Below are 16,758 nucleotides of genomic sequence, written 5' to 3' on the forward strand. Positions count from 1 at the left end.
TTACTTTGTAGTGTATTTATCACCAAAGAGTATGGTGAGACTAAGTCATTGTTCTGCAAACACACATACTTACAGGTCAGATGATAGAAAATAAGGCCAGCAGAGCTTTGAAGGAGGTGCTTGGGAATATATCATTCTGCCCATAGATAGAATCAGCTGTGTCTAGTTTGTACAGCAGATGTTTGCCTAAACTGTCTTAGTAATATGAACTGTATATTGCATTTGTAATGCTAATAGTCAAGTTTGCCATTTTGTTCATTTGGGGAGAATTTCCTGCTCAATTCCTCTGGATGGTTTAACTGCCTGAGCTTTATTCTATGATCAGTTTATTCGCCTGCCCTATACAGTCAACTCTTCAGTATCTGTAGGCGCATTATCCTGGTGATCCATTAATCGTGCCATGACTGGGGTGCAACGGAGCTGGCTTTAGGTTGAGTAGTTCGAGTGCTTTGCTGTTCTCAGTTCCATCATCAACAGAAGCCCCAAACTTTCTTAACTCCAGTAAACCTTAGTTAAATATTGTGAACTCTTGTAGGCTCATCCAGGTCATCATGCATTACATGAATAGTTTTCTTGTAAGCAAGTCTCTTGTTTAACACTTGAAAAAATAAAAATAGTGGTCAATAAGTATAAATTTTGTAAAGCTTGAATAGGGATTTCCTGTTAACAGTCAACATCAGTACAGAAAAGAGTGATTGCACCAAGTTATTTTTGTCATTATTTGCTTTTCCGATATAAATAAATAGCACTGAATGGATAAAAAAAAGATACTGATTTCAAATTTAAAAATATTTTTAAAAAGAAGCTTATTTTCAAATGAAATTTCACTAGCATTTTTTGGTTTCTAAATTACACTTTAGACCTATATGTATTACATCCTGGTCATTAGTGACCTAGTTTTTCTACTCTGTGCTTCTTTTGCCTTTTTAGGGGGGGTGTGTCCTCAAGAAAGCAAAAGAAAATCATTTCCACAAGGGGCTAGGAATACGTATATTTCAAAAGAAGGTGACACTCAGGCTAGTTTAACTTGATAAAATTTGCAAGAAAAACAATAATATGCTTACTTAGCAAGGAGAAAAAAATAATTAAAATTATTTACATTTTTTAATTTGGATAATTTTGTCTCTTCCACCTCCACCTTGATTTTTGTATTTAGGATCAGAGCTCTAATCACGTCTGCATTCTGCTAAATACAATAGTTGCTAGACTTAAGCTGTCTTTTGTAAATGCTTACTAGCATACTATATTTTAAAATTTTCAGGCAAAGATAATTTTGTTCATGAACCTTGTGATATTAAAAAAAAACTGAATACAGTGACCTGATCTTTTGATGTTTCTCCAGTGGTGTTGCTGAGTTCCTCTTGTATTGATGAAGCCCAGGATTTTAACTTGGCATCTTTCAGAGCTATGTTGAAAATTCTGCTCATTATCTCACCCACTCACCCTACACCCATTGCATTTAAACAAGGAGCACCACGTCTATCAGTACTTTCATCAACTGCAGGATTAAATGTGAGTAAATATTTCATATTTCCTTTTATCCCTCTGTTATTACATTAATTGTCAACACAATATTGATATTTATATTGATCTGTGACATTAGAAATTTCAATTCAATTGCCATTACTCTTGATCAGGCGCAATGAAGCTGTTTCAGATATACTGGAAAACTTAAGATGTCTCATCTTGGTGAAGCCTTCAATTTCCTCTGTGCAGAGAAATTATATCATTTAAAATGTTCACAGGATAACAATAACTTGTATAGAAATTATCACTATTTAAAGTTCTTTACTTTTCAAATATTCAAATAAAATACAAAATATAAGTCCTATGCAGTGATCTTAATTAATATGAAACTACTTCTAAGCAAGGTTGCATAGGTTCCTAAACTGTTAGCTAAGCCTAGATTCTCATTTTCCCTCGTGCCCTGCACGGAGGAAGTGCTGATATATTCCATGCAATAATAAACTAGGAAATTCCCCAAAGCTTCTTTCAAAAAAAAAAAAAAAAGCAAAGAAATACCAACTGTAAGCAACTTTTCAGCCAAGAATGTATTTTACCTGTCATTTTCTTGAAAATATCAAAGCATCTGTAATACAAGCAGTTTGACCTCTGTAACATAAGGTAAAACAGATAGCAAGTGTTTCTTTTTCCAGAAACTAGCTTTTTTGGCATGCAGTAATTTAGGGGAATAGCATGTTCCCTTTGGAAAATAATGCCAGTATATCTTATACATTTGCTTTTCTGCTACTCACCACAAAGAGCAAAATACAGACAAGGGGATGCGGCAGCAGTCTGTGCCTCTCCTTCTTACTTTGCTTGCTGTTTCTCTCCTGTTAGCTGTAGCTATGCAGTCCTCTAGATACAGTGTGACAGGAGCTGTGCTACCTTGGTAGTGAGTACAGAGGCAGCTTTTGCACTTGCCGGCTGCCTCACGTTTGTAACACCCTCACTCCTTCCGGGCAGTCATTCCAGCAGGGGAATGACACCAGCATTTCCGAGCTGTTCTTGTGCTTTCTCCCAGAACACTCAGGGAAAGCAGACTTCGTGATCTCCATGCTAACTACCAGCCTGCCTGCTGCCGGTTCTCCCTACTTCTGCCAGTGATGACATTCAGCTCGCTCCTCCATGCGGGATACAGCACTGATTCCTCATTATGTAAGGCAGTCTAGGTCAAGTGTAGGAGAGACACTGCTGGCCCGAGCAAGCTAGTGGATTGCTCCCTGAGCTTCATGCTTCATGGGGTCTGGAAGCTGGATCCTCATCTTTGCTGCATCTTCTTGGGTAAATGTTTTTGCATGATTTAAATGGTTACTATGCTATTTTTCTATGCGGATAACTGTCAGCCATGCTGAGAATTGCAGAGGTAATTTGCTAGGTGAAACTAGCTCTGTCAGCATGATCGAATCATCAGAGTAGTAGTCTTTAGCATCTCAGCTTTAAGACACTTTGCAAATAAATAAATTCTAAATTAGGCTTGTTTAACAAACATCTTTTCTAACCATATGGGGGTTATTGTTGATTTGACTGATTAAGCAGTGAATGAAACCCATTTGCTTGAAGATGGTGCGGGAACGCATTATCAGATAGAGCTATTAGCTGTGAGAGGTTTACTGCAGTTCTTGGCTGTTGCATTGTTTTAGCCTTGTGAATTGCAAATATGCTTCCTTTACTAAACAAAACAAAATGGGGAAAAGTACTGGTATATAATTGTCTTGCACTCTTTGATCATCCTTTGAAAGCAGCAATTAAAGCCAGGATTCTGGTTGCTATTTAGCGCATGAATGCGTGAATCTATATGCCTGTGGTACAGAGAAGGTGAATGCTGCAGATAAAACTCCATTCAGTGACTGCTCTGCAGAACGCCAGAACAGCAAATGCTGGCTAGATTTGTGTTAGAGGGTGCCTTTTTTCATCAGCCGTATAGAACTCAAAGAAATCTATTATAACACATTGAAAAACAGTTTATGATAAAACATGGAATGGGTCTGCCTTCAAACAAATTATACATACTGAGAGTTGTCAGATGCTTAACTGTGTGATTATACCAGAATGCAGTAGAAGAGGCCCTGGAAAGTAACAGCATAACCCTGATACTGCAGTATCATGTAGGGAATTTCAGCAAGGCTAGCACTGTTGCCAGGGGCACTTACCGTTTAATAACTTTGATTTTTATATATGTAGTTTATACACAGAGAGAGTTTATATGTGTGTGTGTATATATATATATATGAAATATTAATTTGAATGCTTGTGCGTATGTAGAGTACCTTAGACAGCGAATGCCCCCTCTATCCTCCACTTCTCCCTTTCTCCCCCCCACACGCCCTAAGTACAAGGTCTAATTTATGGGAGTTAGCAATTTGTAAAAAAAAAAAAAAAAAAAAATACTACTACTACTAATTTAAGATAGATTAATGAATTGCAGAATATTGGGAAAGTTATTGAAAAAAAATGCATGAAAGAAACTTTGGTTAACCAGTTACAGTTTATACCTTTCTACCAAGATTTCACTTAATGTAAAAAGACTGATATTCGCAATGAATTATGTGTCTTTGCTCATAAGTGTCTAAACAGAAAATACAAATTAGAAAATTAACATCCATTGATAATATGGCATTTACAAAATTTACATGTCTAATGGGTAATTTATCATTCTCAAGATAAACACTGAGGTCCTCTCTTGAGTCAAAATAAGATTAAATGTATTTCCAAGAACTAATTTTGACGGGAACAGTGGAAGTCCTTTAATTTTGTTTTCTCCCACTATGCACTATTAGTTCTTCACACATCTCTAGAAATAACAGATAGAATTTCATTTCAACGCTTGTTTGTAAGCAAGGTGAATTGTATTATCATTTTCATATATTTTTTAAAAGATTTATTTCTCTGGAAAAGAACTGCCAAGCAGTCACTTGCCTATTCATCATGATCTTGGCTTACCAAATTACTTCTCTATGATATCATTTTATAGTTCAAAATATGGAAGTGTTTCCTGAATCATACTATAGTATGAGGGGTTAGAACAAAACTCCTAGGTACCACGCAGTATTATGATGATGTACTTCAGCTTCTTTGCTTCTTGCTGCCTCAAGTGTTCTAAAATAGCTATGCTATTTTATACGAGCACACTGTGTTCTGTCCCATTTCAACAACGGGAGCCTCAGGTATTTTCTTACTGGCTTAAGGAGTGTTAATAACCTAACTATTAAATTTCAAAAAAACATTAATTTATTTGCTTTAAATGTAGGGTAGAGTTCTGGAAATGGTTTCATGATCATGATATATAGCAGGCTAAGTACTGTTCTTCTTGGCGTAACAAGGTGCAAATGAACAGGATACAAAGCAGTAGAAGTCTGTGTGTCATATGTGTTTTTGTACCCTACATTCTAATATACCACTTTGAGGCTGAGAAATTGGATCCCAACTGTATGTAAAGGCAATTCATGCAATTCATGAACCTACTATGTTGCAGGGCATGGGTCATTAGTGGTCAGTGCCTCCTCCTGGTATATTTCTGTGATTTTATAGAATTGTTCACTCCTTGGCTACATAGTAGGTTGCTATCAGTATTTTGTATTTTTCCTTACATCACAATATGCAGTTTGAGCTTGTGAGAAACTTTTCTCAGTACTTTCTCACTTAGTTCTTACAGATTTCTGCTCTATAAGGGACTTTTTGTACTTAGACTGGTAATGCACTAAAACAGAGGAGCATGAACATGGTATGGAACTGTGTAAATTAAACTATTTTAGACTAAATTGTTAAGCATAAACAACAATTATACCAATTTCTTAATCTAAAACATAAGCAAAGTATAGCTGTACAGATCATACTTTTACTTTCCACAATGGCAAATTTACTTCTTAGATTGTATCTGCTCATTTTAACTGAGCAGTTGAGATACATATTGTGATGAAAAACATATGCCTATTAAATCCACATTTAATTTTAATGATAAATTGAAAAAAAAAAGTTTACAAACAGCTGTGCTTTAGTTTAGTAGATCTCAGATAAGATCCAGATATGTCTGTAATTTTATAAGTCACAAACTTTTCAGGTAAGTTTGGGTTCTCAGAAATTCAGAATTTCACCATCTAAAACTCACAACTTCCATTTACATTCAGTACACAAAAGCATTCCAAAAGTCACAAAAATCTATTGATGTAGGAATGGACCTTATATCATTTTAGAGATACCTGTTTAATAACTGGTGGATGTGCTCTGTTCTTTGGCAAACAATTTTATTCCTTTATTCAGAGGATTCCAGGATTTTCACTGATCCTAACTGGAGGTAATATTTGGTTCCATACTGCTATATTTCACGCTGTTTTTTCAGTTCTTGGTTTTCCATGATGACATTTTTCAATCCTTGAGTGCTTGTATAACTGTGGCCACAGTATAGTTGGTTCACATAGTTTAGAGAGAGAGAGAGAGAGAGAGAGAAAAGGCCCTCTGGACTATCACGTTTACCTGGTGGTCCATGGAAATCTTGGATGGTTCCTTTGTTAGATGTTATATGAATTACTCCATTACCCATTTTCCACATTTGGTGCAATTCACAGAATTCATTCCTAGAATAACTAGGAAGAGTTACTGTACAAGAGTTGTGGAAAATTGCTTAATGTATTGATAAACAAAATGTACCTTAGACATTGCCACTTCAAGAAAAGATTCTCTGAAGAAAACCAAGTTGCCCCAATGCCTTGTGATCACTAAGGGTGTGCAGTTTGTGGTACTTAGCTTGAACTTACCAGTCTGTTCTTCTCAGTTCCTGAGGCAGAGGCAAGAGTAGAACTGATCAAAATTTGTATGAGGACATGTATGAGGACAACATATCTCCATCAGTGCAAATTTACCAGGTCTTCAGAATCTGAAACCTGCAAGATTGCAGGTGCAAGGCAGAAGTCATTGTGGATCTCCTGGTGGCCATGAACCTGCTGCGCAGGGCACGTGCTCTCCCCTGTGCCATAGGGTGGCTGCTTCAGCCCATGCCCATCACAGGGATTACTCAGACGTAAACTGGGTGGCAGAAGTTCTCACTGTATCTGCAGTGAGGAGTGGCCAGGACTTTCCAAAAAAAAGGCAACATGTATCAGTGGCTTGCTTTTCTTTGAAAGTTACCATATTTTACTAGCTATTAGTACCATCCTGTGTGCTTAGAGATAGGAGAACGGAAAAGGCAAGCAGGGTTTTGGAGGGAAAGAGAAAACATATTTTATTTGTGAACTTTAGTGTTGGAACAGCCAATATGATTGAGAAATCTGTACTTGAACTAGGTATACTATATCTTGATTTTTTTTTCTGTGCCTGTGGTGCAATGTATAAGTTACAAACATTGAAAATAGAAGAATTTAAAGGATTCAGCTCTGTAGTAGTATGTAAGAAGTTGCTATACTCTTGATAAAGTCTTCCAACTCACTCAAACCTCATATCAGTCGTCTTGATCTGGTTCAAGGAGCCACCAAAACAGTTTGTTAAGGTAATCATGGACTCTATCCATTTTCCAAACACTGTCTGCTGATAGAGCTAGATGTGAGCACTTGTTCATTAGAGGGTGCCCAGTGAAACAATAAATACAGCTTTAAAAAAGAATACTTCAGTATTTTGTTAATAGTCACTGACTTTAGGATACCTAGAATGACTGTATCAAGTATGCTAAGCAGCATCTCCACTGATACTTACAGAAGGACATTTTAGGACTACTGAACACTGGCTGGTTTCATAATATGCTCAAATTATGATTAAGCTGGTAGGAAATTCAGTGTGTTCAGTGTTTCACTTCACAGTGTGCTAAGGTCAGTAATACGTTCAAGACTAAAGTTGAAGGCACTTGAGGAATCTCAGGTTTTTTACTACGTTGTGTTTATTGTTTAAGCTATCTGGCTTCTAGTGCATTGGTTTTTGGTGCAGTGTTTAGTTCAAAGTTTCAAAGTTAAAGGTGCTATGCCCATAAAATACGAAACAAACTCAGACAGTAGCAAAGACCAGAGGAATTAAAATTTCAAGCTGCAGGGTAAATATTCTGCCTTTCAACCTAGTGTCAAATCTGCATTTCTAAAAACCTGGCAATTCTATCATTTCCAGAAATGTCATCTTTGAATGACTTGAAGGGCTTCTGGGAATGATCAGCTGGCATCAGTGTCTGAGCATCTGTTAAGTCTTTCAAATTTTGAGGGCAATTCTAGGTCATGTGTTATTACCACAACAAAGTAACTTGTCACCTGCAAATACTGTTGAGTACCCAGAAGAACTTTGCAAATGTGTGAAAAAGATCTCTTGGGTTTTATGATTAAGCCTGAATAATAATAGACAGATCAAGAGTCTGCGAGCAGTAGAGAGCTGTTCACAGGTTTTTCCACCCCCAGGTCATAGAACTGAACTGCTTTTGGGTAACAGGGACCTGCCCAAAGTATTTAGTGGCCTACCAGTATTGCCAGCCTAAAAGTTATTTCAGAATTGGTCATTAGGGCAGCAGTGTTGGAAAGCATGGAAAGTCTAGCTCAGGCACATTCCAGGGAGAAAGGCTGATGGTTGGATCCAGCTTGTTCTTGCCCTGTGCACGCAGGATATGTATCTGCACTGCAGACAACCTTTCACACTGCATCTATGACACAAAAATGCCCCAAAACAAACTAAAAACCTGCATGTTTTTCTTTTAATGTTAGGCTTTTCAGAAACAGTAATATGTAACTTCTGTAGGAGATGTAAGTCATGTTGCTTCTCAGTGTCTCTGCATCTGAAGGTTAGTATTTGGAGGTTTTGGGGGTATGTTAACTAAACGCCTAGGGGTATGTTAACTAAACGCTTAGAGGTTACTTGCAGTGTTCTTTAAATCGCTGCAATATTTGGACAGAAAACATTTAGAGTTCGTTATTTTTGTTAGAACGACTGCTTATAACATCCTACTATTGTTAAACACTTTAAAAAATCCAAGTGTGTTTTGTGAGAGACCAAGCATCTTGCTTGGAGAAATTCAGCCTCACATAGTTTAGAGGCAAGATTTAAGCTGTCAAAATTTCAGGAGACCCATATACCAAAAAGGAAAAAAAAAAAAAAAAAAAAGAACTAAAAAGGACCATCTAGGTGATCATGTTCCTTATAGCTACCATGGGTCATTGAATTATTGAATTGCAGGTTAGTGTGTCAAGTATCTGTTATATCACAGATGACAGACTTGTTTTACACAGATGTTAATTTGTTTTTCTTCATTTTATCTTTAGATGCCAAAACTATATTATATAAGGAAAGAAATGCAGTATTATTTTTGGCCTTTCTTCTGTGCACCTCCTATCTTTCTAGTCACTGCCTCCTTTCCTAGCAGCATGACTCATCCCGCACCCACCTTCCTCCAGCATGGGGGAAATTCTGCTTTCCAAAAGCCTTTGCAGATGGCCAGCCCATCTCCCAGTTTTTTTCTTTCTTTTCCATTTTGGTCAGGAAAGCAGAACTGGAAACGTATAATGGGGTCTGATTTAGCTCAAAGCTGAGGCTGATCCAATGCAGCTGCAGTTGGCTGTATTCAAGCTGCTGTTACTTAGCCGTCTGCCTGGTCAAAGGGAGAGTTTCTGCCTGGGCGCCGGATTTGGCTGCCCCGCTGGCGTCTGCTGGCCGGCGGCACTGCCAGCGCAGTCTGGCACAGGGGCCACAGCCTCGTACCTCCTTCCCACCTTTCAGAGGTAAAGAATTCACTGGAGTGGAAAGTAATGACAACTCTTACTCGTTTGACACCCAATAAAGCAATCTATTTGCTAGCCTAATCCTTGCCCGCTGCTCCTTTTTGAAGGCTCTGGGTTCTGTACATCTCCAGACTCTGAAAGTCAGAAAATCCTTTACCGCTGGCTCCAACCTTTTGCCGGTAGATGGGGCTGTCCTTCAAGGTGATGGCTCTGTCTTTTTTTCCCCTTTTCTTCTTTTTTCACCCGCTTCTCTGTCACTCTTCATCCTCCTCCCCCCTTCCCCCCCTTTTTTTGCCTGCTCTTTGCTGATTTGTGGTAGGTGCCACAGAGTGAGCCTCAGCGCTGGGAGCCGGGGACGAAGCAGAGAGGATACTGCAGAGGCTGCTTTTTTTTTTTTTTTTCTTTTTTTTCTTCCCACCCGCCCCGTGAGAATGCAGCAATTATAAATACTTGGTAATGTTTTGGAATTGGGAACCTGAGCAAAAATTTTAGAGAGGATTTCATCATCACTATCTCTTGCTTTTATATTTTTGTTCCTCTAGTACATTTGAAATTCATGTTTTATCAGGTAAGCAAGCAAATGTTAAATCCTAGACCTTAACTCATTTATGCCACTTATCTGTATGGTTCTCCTCCACCTTCCCCCTTTTTATTTGGGATCATTTGGGAATGCTTGCTTTAGAGTGAATGCTAAGCATAAAACAGACGAGAAAATCCAATTTAGTTTTTTTTTTTTTTTTGATGTTTCAAAAGCTGCAGTCAAGTCTGGTGGCACGGCATTTTGTTACAAGATGGATTTCACTGCCATTATATTTTTGTATATTTTCCCTTTTTTTATCTTTTTAATTTAATTTTTCCCCTGAACTATTTAGAACTAGTAACTGTATAGTAGAGGTCATGTTGTTCCTTCACCTGGAAAATATATTAAGGGCTGAAGCAAAACAATGCATAGTCAAATCCCGGGTACTGCAGCAGTGTGCAGTTTTCCTTCCCATACAGGAGCCCTGCTTTAAGGCTAAACTCTTTTCCCAAGTATTTGTGGAAACTGAATGTAGAGAAAAGAGCTCCATCCTTTTCCTCTCCCCATTGCCCCTATTTTATGCTCCCCCTCTTTCCCCTGCACCTCCTACCCCTGCCTCCCTTCTGAAAGTGTACATAGCTAGCACCCTTATTTTCATTTATACAGAGATTGGGACTGGTTATAAGTCTGTAATGACTGCAGATTTGACTCGGTTCATAATCTGAACCGTCTTGCTTTTTTAAACAGCACAAGGAGTTTACCAGGTGGACATCAAGCACTTTCAGCATCTTTTCTAAAATGGATTTCTTCTCTGCTGCTTGTCTGAGGTATGTGCTTAAAAGACTCCCACTGAATTAATTTTTCTTGGATCAGACTGGCTGTTCTCTCCTCTCCCCCCAGGCAAAGTTTGTGTTTCTTATCCTGCAGTATTTGAAAATGGATTCCTCAGGTCTCAAGGTCGAAAACCTATTCAGTTGTATACTTTTTCTAGACATGCTATTTTGTAGTTGTGATCTCAAACTCCTGAACTATATTGGCTGATGTTACTATGGCATCTTTGACTTGCACCTTATTTTCTATTGGGTTTTTCAAGTTTGACCCAAGTTTAATAAAGTACAAAGGAAAAAAGGATGTGCTAAAAATGACTTTGACAATCTCACGTGAAACAATAACAGGTTGATTGCTGTCAACCCAGTTAAATTATTTTGTTGAGCCTAATTTGTGTGATCTGGAATATTCGCTGAAACATTTAGGCACAAGAAAGCAAGTTAGAGACAGGCAGCCTTAATTTGATCGTCCTTAGTTTGTTAGGTAGACTCAAAGATAATTTTTATTATTTTAAAGAAAGTATTGATGATGGTGTAAGGAAAGTAGGGGCTTTAACCTGTTCCAGAGATGTCAGATTTTTGCTGCATAACAGTATAATCTCAGTTATTTTAGGGAAATTCTGAAAATCAATATTAATTTACATAGTATCTTCTACTAGAAATACAAAATAATGAGTGTAATGATCTACAGGAAAATAATGTTGATCACTATATATAATGGAATCATAAATCTTATAGGCGGTTACGCAATGCTGCATTATATCAGGAATAAGAGTATTGATCATGTTTTTTTTATGTTACAACATAAACTTGCTTTGAAGTTTCAGAAATTGTAAATGTCAATTACTAAAATAGTTGGGAAGCTAAAATAAAATAATGAGTGATTAACTCATTTAAAACTAAGGCTGCCTTGAACTATGAGTATGAGTATGACTATGAGTATGACTCCTCTATTCAGTACATTATCCCAATGCTAAGCACTTTAAAGGGCAGCTGATTGTTGACTTTTATGGATGTCATCACTGCTACTATCCATATCCTACACATGATCCTACAGTATCCTCCCAACACATGAATTCCTACAAAAGACTGTAAGAGTTTTGCAGTTCAATGGCAGAGGTGGACAGAGTCAAGGGCAAACCTACAAACCTTTTCATTGGATTTTGTCCCTTAAATGGCATTTTTATCATCCTTCTTTGAATGAGATTAGAGAAGTATGAGGGTTTCCTTGCTTTTGGTTATGATAATCTGACATTAAAAGGTGAAATGATACTTTCTTTGAAAAGTTCCTCAGAAAAGTGACATAAACTTGCTCTACCTTTTGTTTCAGCATCCATTAGAACTGTGTTTGATAATTTTCTGGATGAATACGCTTCTTTCAGTATATTGTTTTTCTGAACTCCAGTGCCAACTCAGCCATGAGAAAGCATGCTGGCTCTTTTGGGATGAAAAACATCATGAATAAGTTTATTAATTTTCTTCCTATAGCAGAAATATATTCCACGTTCAGTTTCTCCATCGAGGACAGCTGCTATATATACTGGCAGCAATGGGATTCCACAGGTGTAAGAGAGAGCTGTATTTGGCCTGTAGACTTACTTTTACTGCCAAAAGGAATGACAGAAGACAATCTGAGTTCTCTTTGCTGGCAGACATATTAAAAATTGAACAATATATATTCATACATGTAAACTGGAATTATGCAGTCAGTAAGAGAAGGAACACCATTAGGCTCTTTTTAACATAATCTTTCAGAGCATTTAAGAGATCAAATTGCTCATAGGGAAAAAATCATAAAGTTGAAATATTCTAAAATGGAAAAAAAAAAAAAAGAACCTTTGAGTAAGGTTAAACCTTTATACTACAAGTGACGTTTCTGATTAAACCTCATATTATATGATGCAAAATTCTCCCAGTGTTTTTCTTCAAACTCAGTAGTTCTGGCATATGTTACTTTGATTATTCTAATTGTAAGGTTATCCTTAGTAGCTCCCTATGAATAAATACATCTGAAAGCTGGAAGGAAGCAATCTGAAGTTTGGTGTAGATGAAGTAATTAGTTCAGTCATGTTTGTGGACAGAGAAATCATAGTCCTTTTCATTACTGCAATTAGTCAAATTTTTGTAAAATGTACTTATTAATAATATTTATTTGAAGAATTGCAGTAATATCTTACCGAATACATAGATGTTCAGTCTTGTCAGGCTTCCTGTCTTCCTATTCCTGTCCTGTGGTACACTATTGTGTTACCATTTCTACTATGTATATGGGGCCCTTTCACATTCTTCTAATGTACTATTTAGTTCTAACAAAAATAATCAATATTTATTTTGCACTTATTACCAAAATTCTAGGTAAAACTTTTTCCTGTCCTATTTAATATCACTTGAAATACTATATTTCTAACTCAGCTACTTATTGTCTGTATTTATCATGCCCAGAAGCTCTCTCTCCTACTTCTCTGTTCTAGGAAATTCAGATCATGTTACTTTTTCTCTACTGAAGTTTCTATTACCTTCTCTGTCAGTGGTACTCAGGGCATCTCTGGCTGTCTTTCCAGTGATCTGTTTTACAGTGTTTCTATCTCTCTTTTGACTAATTTTCTCTTTTTTTTTTTTTTTTTTAAACAAGTCTCTGAGAAAAATGGGACATAATCCCTCTATTTTGTGGTCTCAGAAGCAGTTATCCAGCTCACTTTGTGATTTCCAGCTGTATATCTTCTCATTCCCTCTATCTTGGTTGTTTATTTTGATACCTTGTGAACATTCAGATCAACAATTTTAATCTTTCTGCTCTTACTCCTTCAGCAGATTCTCTGTTTTGCTTCCAGCCTTGGCTTTTTTTACTTATGTTGTCATACAATTCAGAATATTCTCCTTCTGGATAAAACAACAACAAAAACAACAAAATGCTACATGAAATTCTGTCAAGGTCACAAAGAAGATTTTAGGAATAAAACGAGTGGCTTATGGGATTGAATTAGGCTCTTTTTAATAGTGGTGTTGGTCAAAGATGAAAAAATTAAGCTGACACTGCACTGTTTTATACTTGAAGTAACATATCTGAAGGAAGCTTTCAAATGTTTGGTTATTTAAGTGCATTTTAAACCAATGACTTGAATGTATTCCAGGTGTATTTGCATGCAAGTACACCCTCTCAACTCTCCCTGGACCCCATTTTCTACTTATTCTTTAATGTAGTTCTTTCAGAGTAAAGTCTTTCATTTTCTTTAATGCTTTCAAATGTCTATCCATTTTGTTTTACTGTAAATTTACTTGTCAAAAGGTAAAGTTGCAGACTAAGATCTTTCTGAGGATGGTGATGGGGATTTTTCTTAGGAGAACCTCAGAAGGGCACTTTGTGTAGTTTTAGAAGGGAGCAGGTCTAGGGATGACAGAAAGGGAAGAGGATCAGGGAGTAATTCAAATATACAGTAGTTAATTCTGTTCTTCGTGTCTATGGTAGGACATGTAGAAAGAAAAAAAAAAAAAAACACTAACTCAGAGCGGATACTGAGGAGAGCTTTCTGGTGGTCCTCACCATGAACTGGAATAGGCTGTTGGGGGAAATTGTCAAATATCCATCACAAGGATCTGTACAAGTGAGCTACATGAACTCTTGTGATCTTTTCCTACCTGTTCTCCTGTTTTCCTGTTAGTCTATGAAAGAAAATAGGTTTCTGAGGTCAAGACTTACAGAAAAGAATGTCATAAATTATATAATGCATATAAGTTATATAGTCTTTGACCTCTGAGAGATATTTCTTTAAACTTTATTCTAAGTATGTTTTGGTAAATATAAATGCTACAACACTTAAAATACCTCAGAAATACTTTTTCCATCTGGTACTTTCATCACTAGAAAGAGCTGAAAATTTGTGCCAAAAGGATGCTTAATTTCTTAGTGTTTCTTTTAGGTTAAATGTGCATTACAGTGCATTTATGAATAAAAGGGGTAAAACAAGGGTATATGGCAAATCCTTTTTTTTTTTTTCTCATTGTCGGGAGCATGCTATACAGTTAATTAAAAAGACCATTTTAAAGAGTGAGTTTAGCAGAGAGAACTAGGACAGTTCAAAAGCTGATTAAATGAAAGTGGGTGCACCAGAGCCATTTCAATGTTTTATATTATATTTATACTAGTATTTTTAGTGTTTGAAAGACCTGATCTGATATATTTCTTTCCTAAAACTAAAGCCTAAAGAATGCTAAATATATCACCTGAAATACAGAGGTAGATGGACAGAGATCTTTTGAGAAACTTTGGCTAGCTACATTAGCAATGCTTAACGGAAAGAGAGGTCATGTGACTTTCTTAAGGAAATTATTCTTAACATTGATTGTGTGATCAGGATTTCTTCTAGAAACTCACCTAGTTTTTGTCTTCAGCTCACATTATCTGCTCTTAACAGGCACACTGGTGGACATAGACCAAAAAAAAGTTACCCCTTATCATGTTTTCAGGACTTTATATTGTTTCCGAAGATACATTCTTACATTTCTAGGATTCAGAATTAATAAAATATTATGTTTGAAATAAATACATATATCTGATTTAATGTATGAATTTTCACTTGAAGAGAAATGTTCTGTTCATTAAAATAAAATTCTTATTAGACGTTTTGTTTACGTCTATGCCAAAACCAACTGGCATGAAACAGCCTGTGCCTGCAAAGTGTCTTGTCCTGCAAAACCTGGTGGCCCCATGCACCCTACCTAGAGGGACAGCCACCTGAGGTGAGCTAACTTTTCAGTCATGCCTACAGAATCTTTAGGAAACTGCTAACTAAAATGGGCCAAAACCATGCCACTGTCACCTCTAACTACCTAACAGCGTCACTACAGGTGACATTGTGTCCCAGGATCCAAAAGTATTTCTTAGCTTTGTTTAATGCATTGGTAACATTGCAAATGGAGGAAACAAATGTTATTCCTATAAAGGCATTAAAGATGGTGCACTAAAAATACTTGTAACTGTGCTGCAGAATTTTACACTTTATTTCACAGCATTGTTTCCTTGGAAAGGGGAGCTTTGTAAAACTGCCTTTACTTGACACATCTAGATAAGGATGTTGTTTCGGGATGTTTCTTCTCTGCTTTGCTTGTCTGCTTTTTGATTAGCAAATATGAAACTGCCTGTAACAATGTATAAAGCAGACTTTATTCCTGGGCTGGAAATGTGTGAGATTTTTTTCCCAAATACTTTTATTCTAATACAAAAGCATGATTTGAAAGAACAAAGGAAGTTTCTAAATTGGATGAAAACAGTGAAAGGAAACAGTTGGCTTGCACAGGGGATATTGCTTCCTCCCCTATCCCTGGTAGAGTTAACTACCTTCATAATTTTAAACACTTCAAAGGATCACTACTTTTCATAATTACACTTCAATACTAAAAGCACTTTGAGAGTGCTTTCCATATGAAAGAGTTTATGAACCCTTACATATAATCCTCATACACTGTGAAACAGTTACCTGTCTTTAACAAATGAGGCAATGAAAGTGTTCAGAGATCAGCTGAGATATGTTTGTTTACCTAAAATATTTTATTGTGACCATCTTCCTGCATTCAAGCAGCAATAGAGGTTGCACTGAGGAAACAGTTAGAAATACAACACAAAGTGTGGCAGAGGCACCAATGAAACAATATCCTAGAGCCTATACATCTGTAATTAGATGCCGCTATGCATCCTCTATGTGTGTATGTATATATGTATGTTGTGTGTGTGTGTGTGTATATATATATATATATATAAAATATCTCGATGCTAAGATAGACACGGTGTTGAGTCACTAGGTGTAAGGAATGTACTGCCCTGAGGTCAAACTGTCAATTCATTGTAATTCATGAATGGAACATACAGTAGACAGTATTTTATTGCTTTATCGATATACATATTCAGTGATGTTAAAAAAAATACAATGACCTTGAATACTTTAAGTAGAATTACATTTGAATCTTAATTTTATTTGAATAATATTTTTAGTCTTTTATTTTTCTGTTTTCTTTGAAAGTGGGCTTTTGTTACACAGGTGGCACTGGTGCTACCATTTGCTTTTGCAAACAAGCCTCAGTCTAAACTGGAAGGATGCGCTGTCTCTTTTCATTTGCTAACAGCCATGTTTAGTTTGAGTATTACTGCAAAGATCTGGAAATGAGTAATAGATTAGAAGAATTTACACTTTTTTTTTTTTAATCTGTAGTTGTTATATGCCAGTATCAAGGATTCTTA

At 36.6% G+C, this 16,758-nt stretch overlaps 1 protein-coding gene across 1 annotated transcript in view; it reads left to right on the forward strand.

Moving 5' to 3' along the window:
- The first annotated feature begins 1,357 nt into the window (after positions 1-1,357).
- Positions 1,358-16,758, forward strand: part of LOC104573475 (sodium channel protein type 1 subunit alpha) — a 79,552-nt gene continuing 64,151 nt past the window's right edge. The window contains exons 1-2 of the mRNA XM_088519492.1: positions 1,358-1,392; positions 2,525-2,784. The gene's annotated coding sequence lies outside the window, so the exon portion shown is untranslated. The remainder of the gene's footprint in view (positions 1,393-2,524; positions 2,785-16,758) is intronic.

The sequence above is a fragment of the Tinamus guttatus genome, unplaced genomic scaffold (assembly GCF_059628265.1).
Source record: "Tinamus guttatus ecotype Peru unplaced genomic scaffold, ASM5962826v1 Tinamus_guttatus_pri_ptg000060l, whole genome shotgun sequence".
Classification (NCBI taxonomy): domain Eukaryota; kingdom Metazoa; phylum Chordata; class Aves; order Tinamiformes; family Tinamidae; genus Tinamus; species Tinamus guttatus.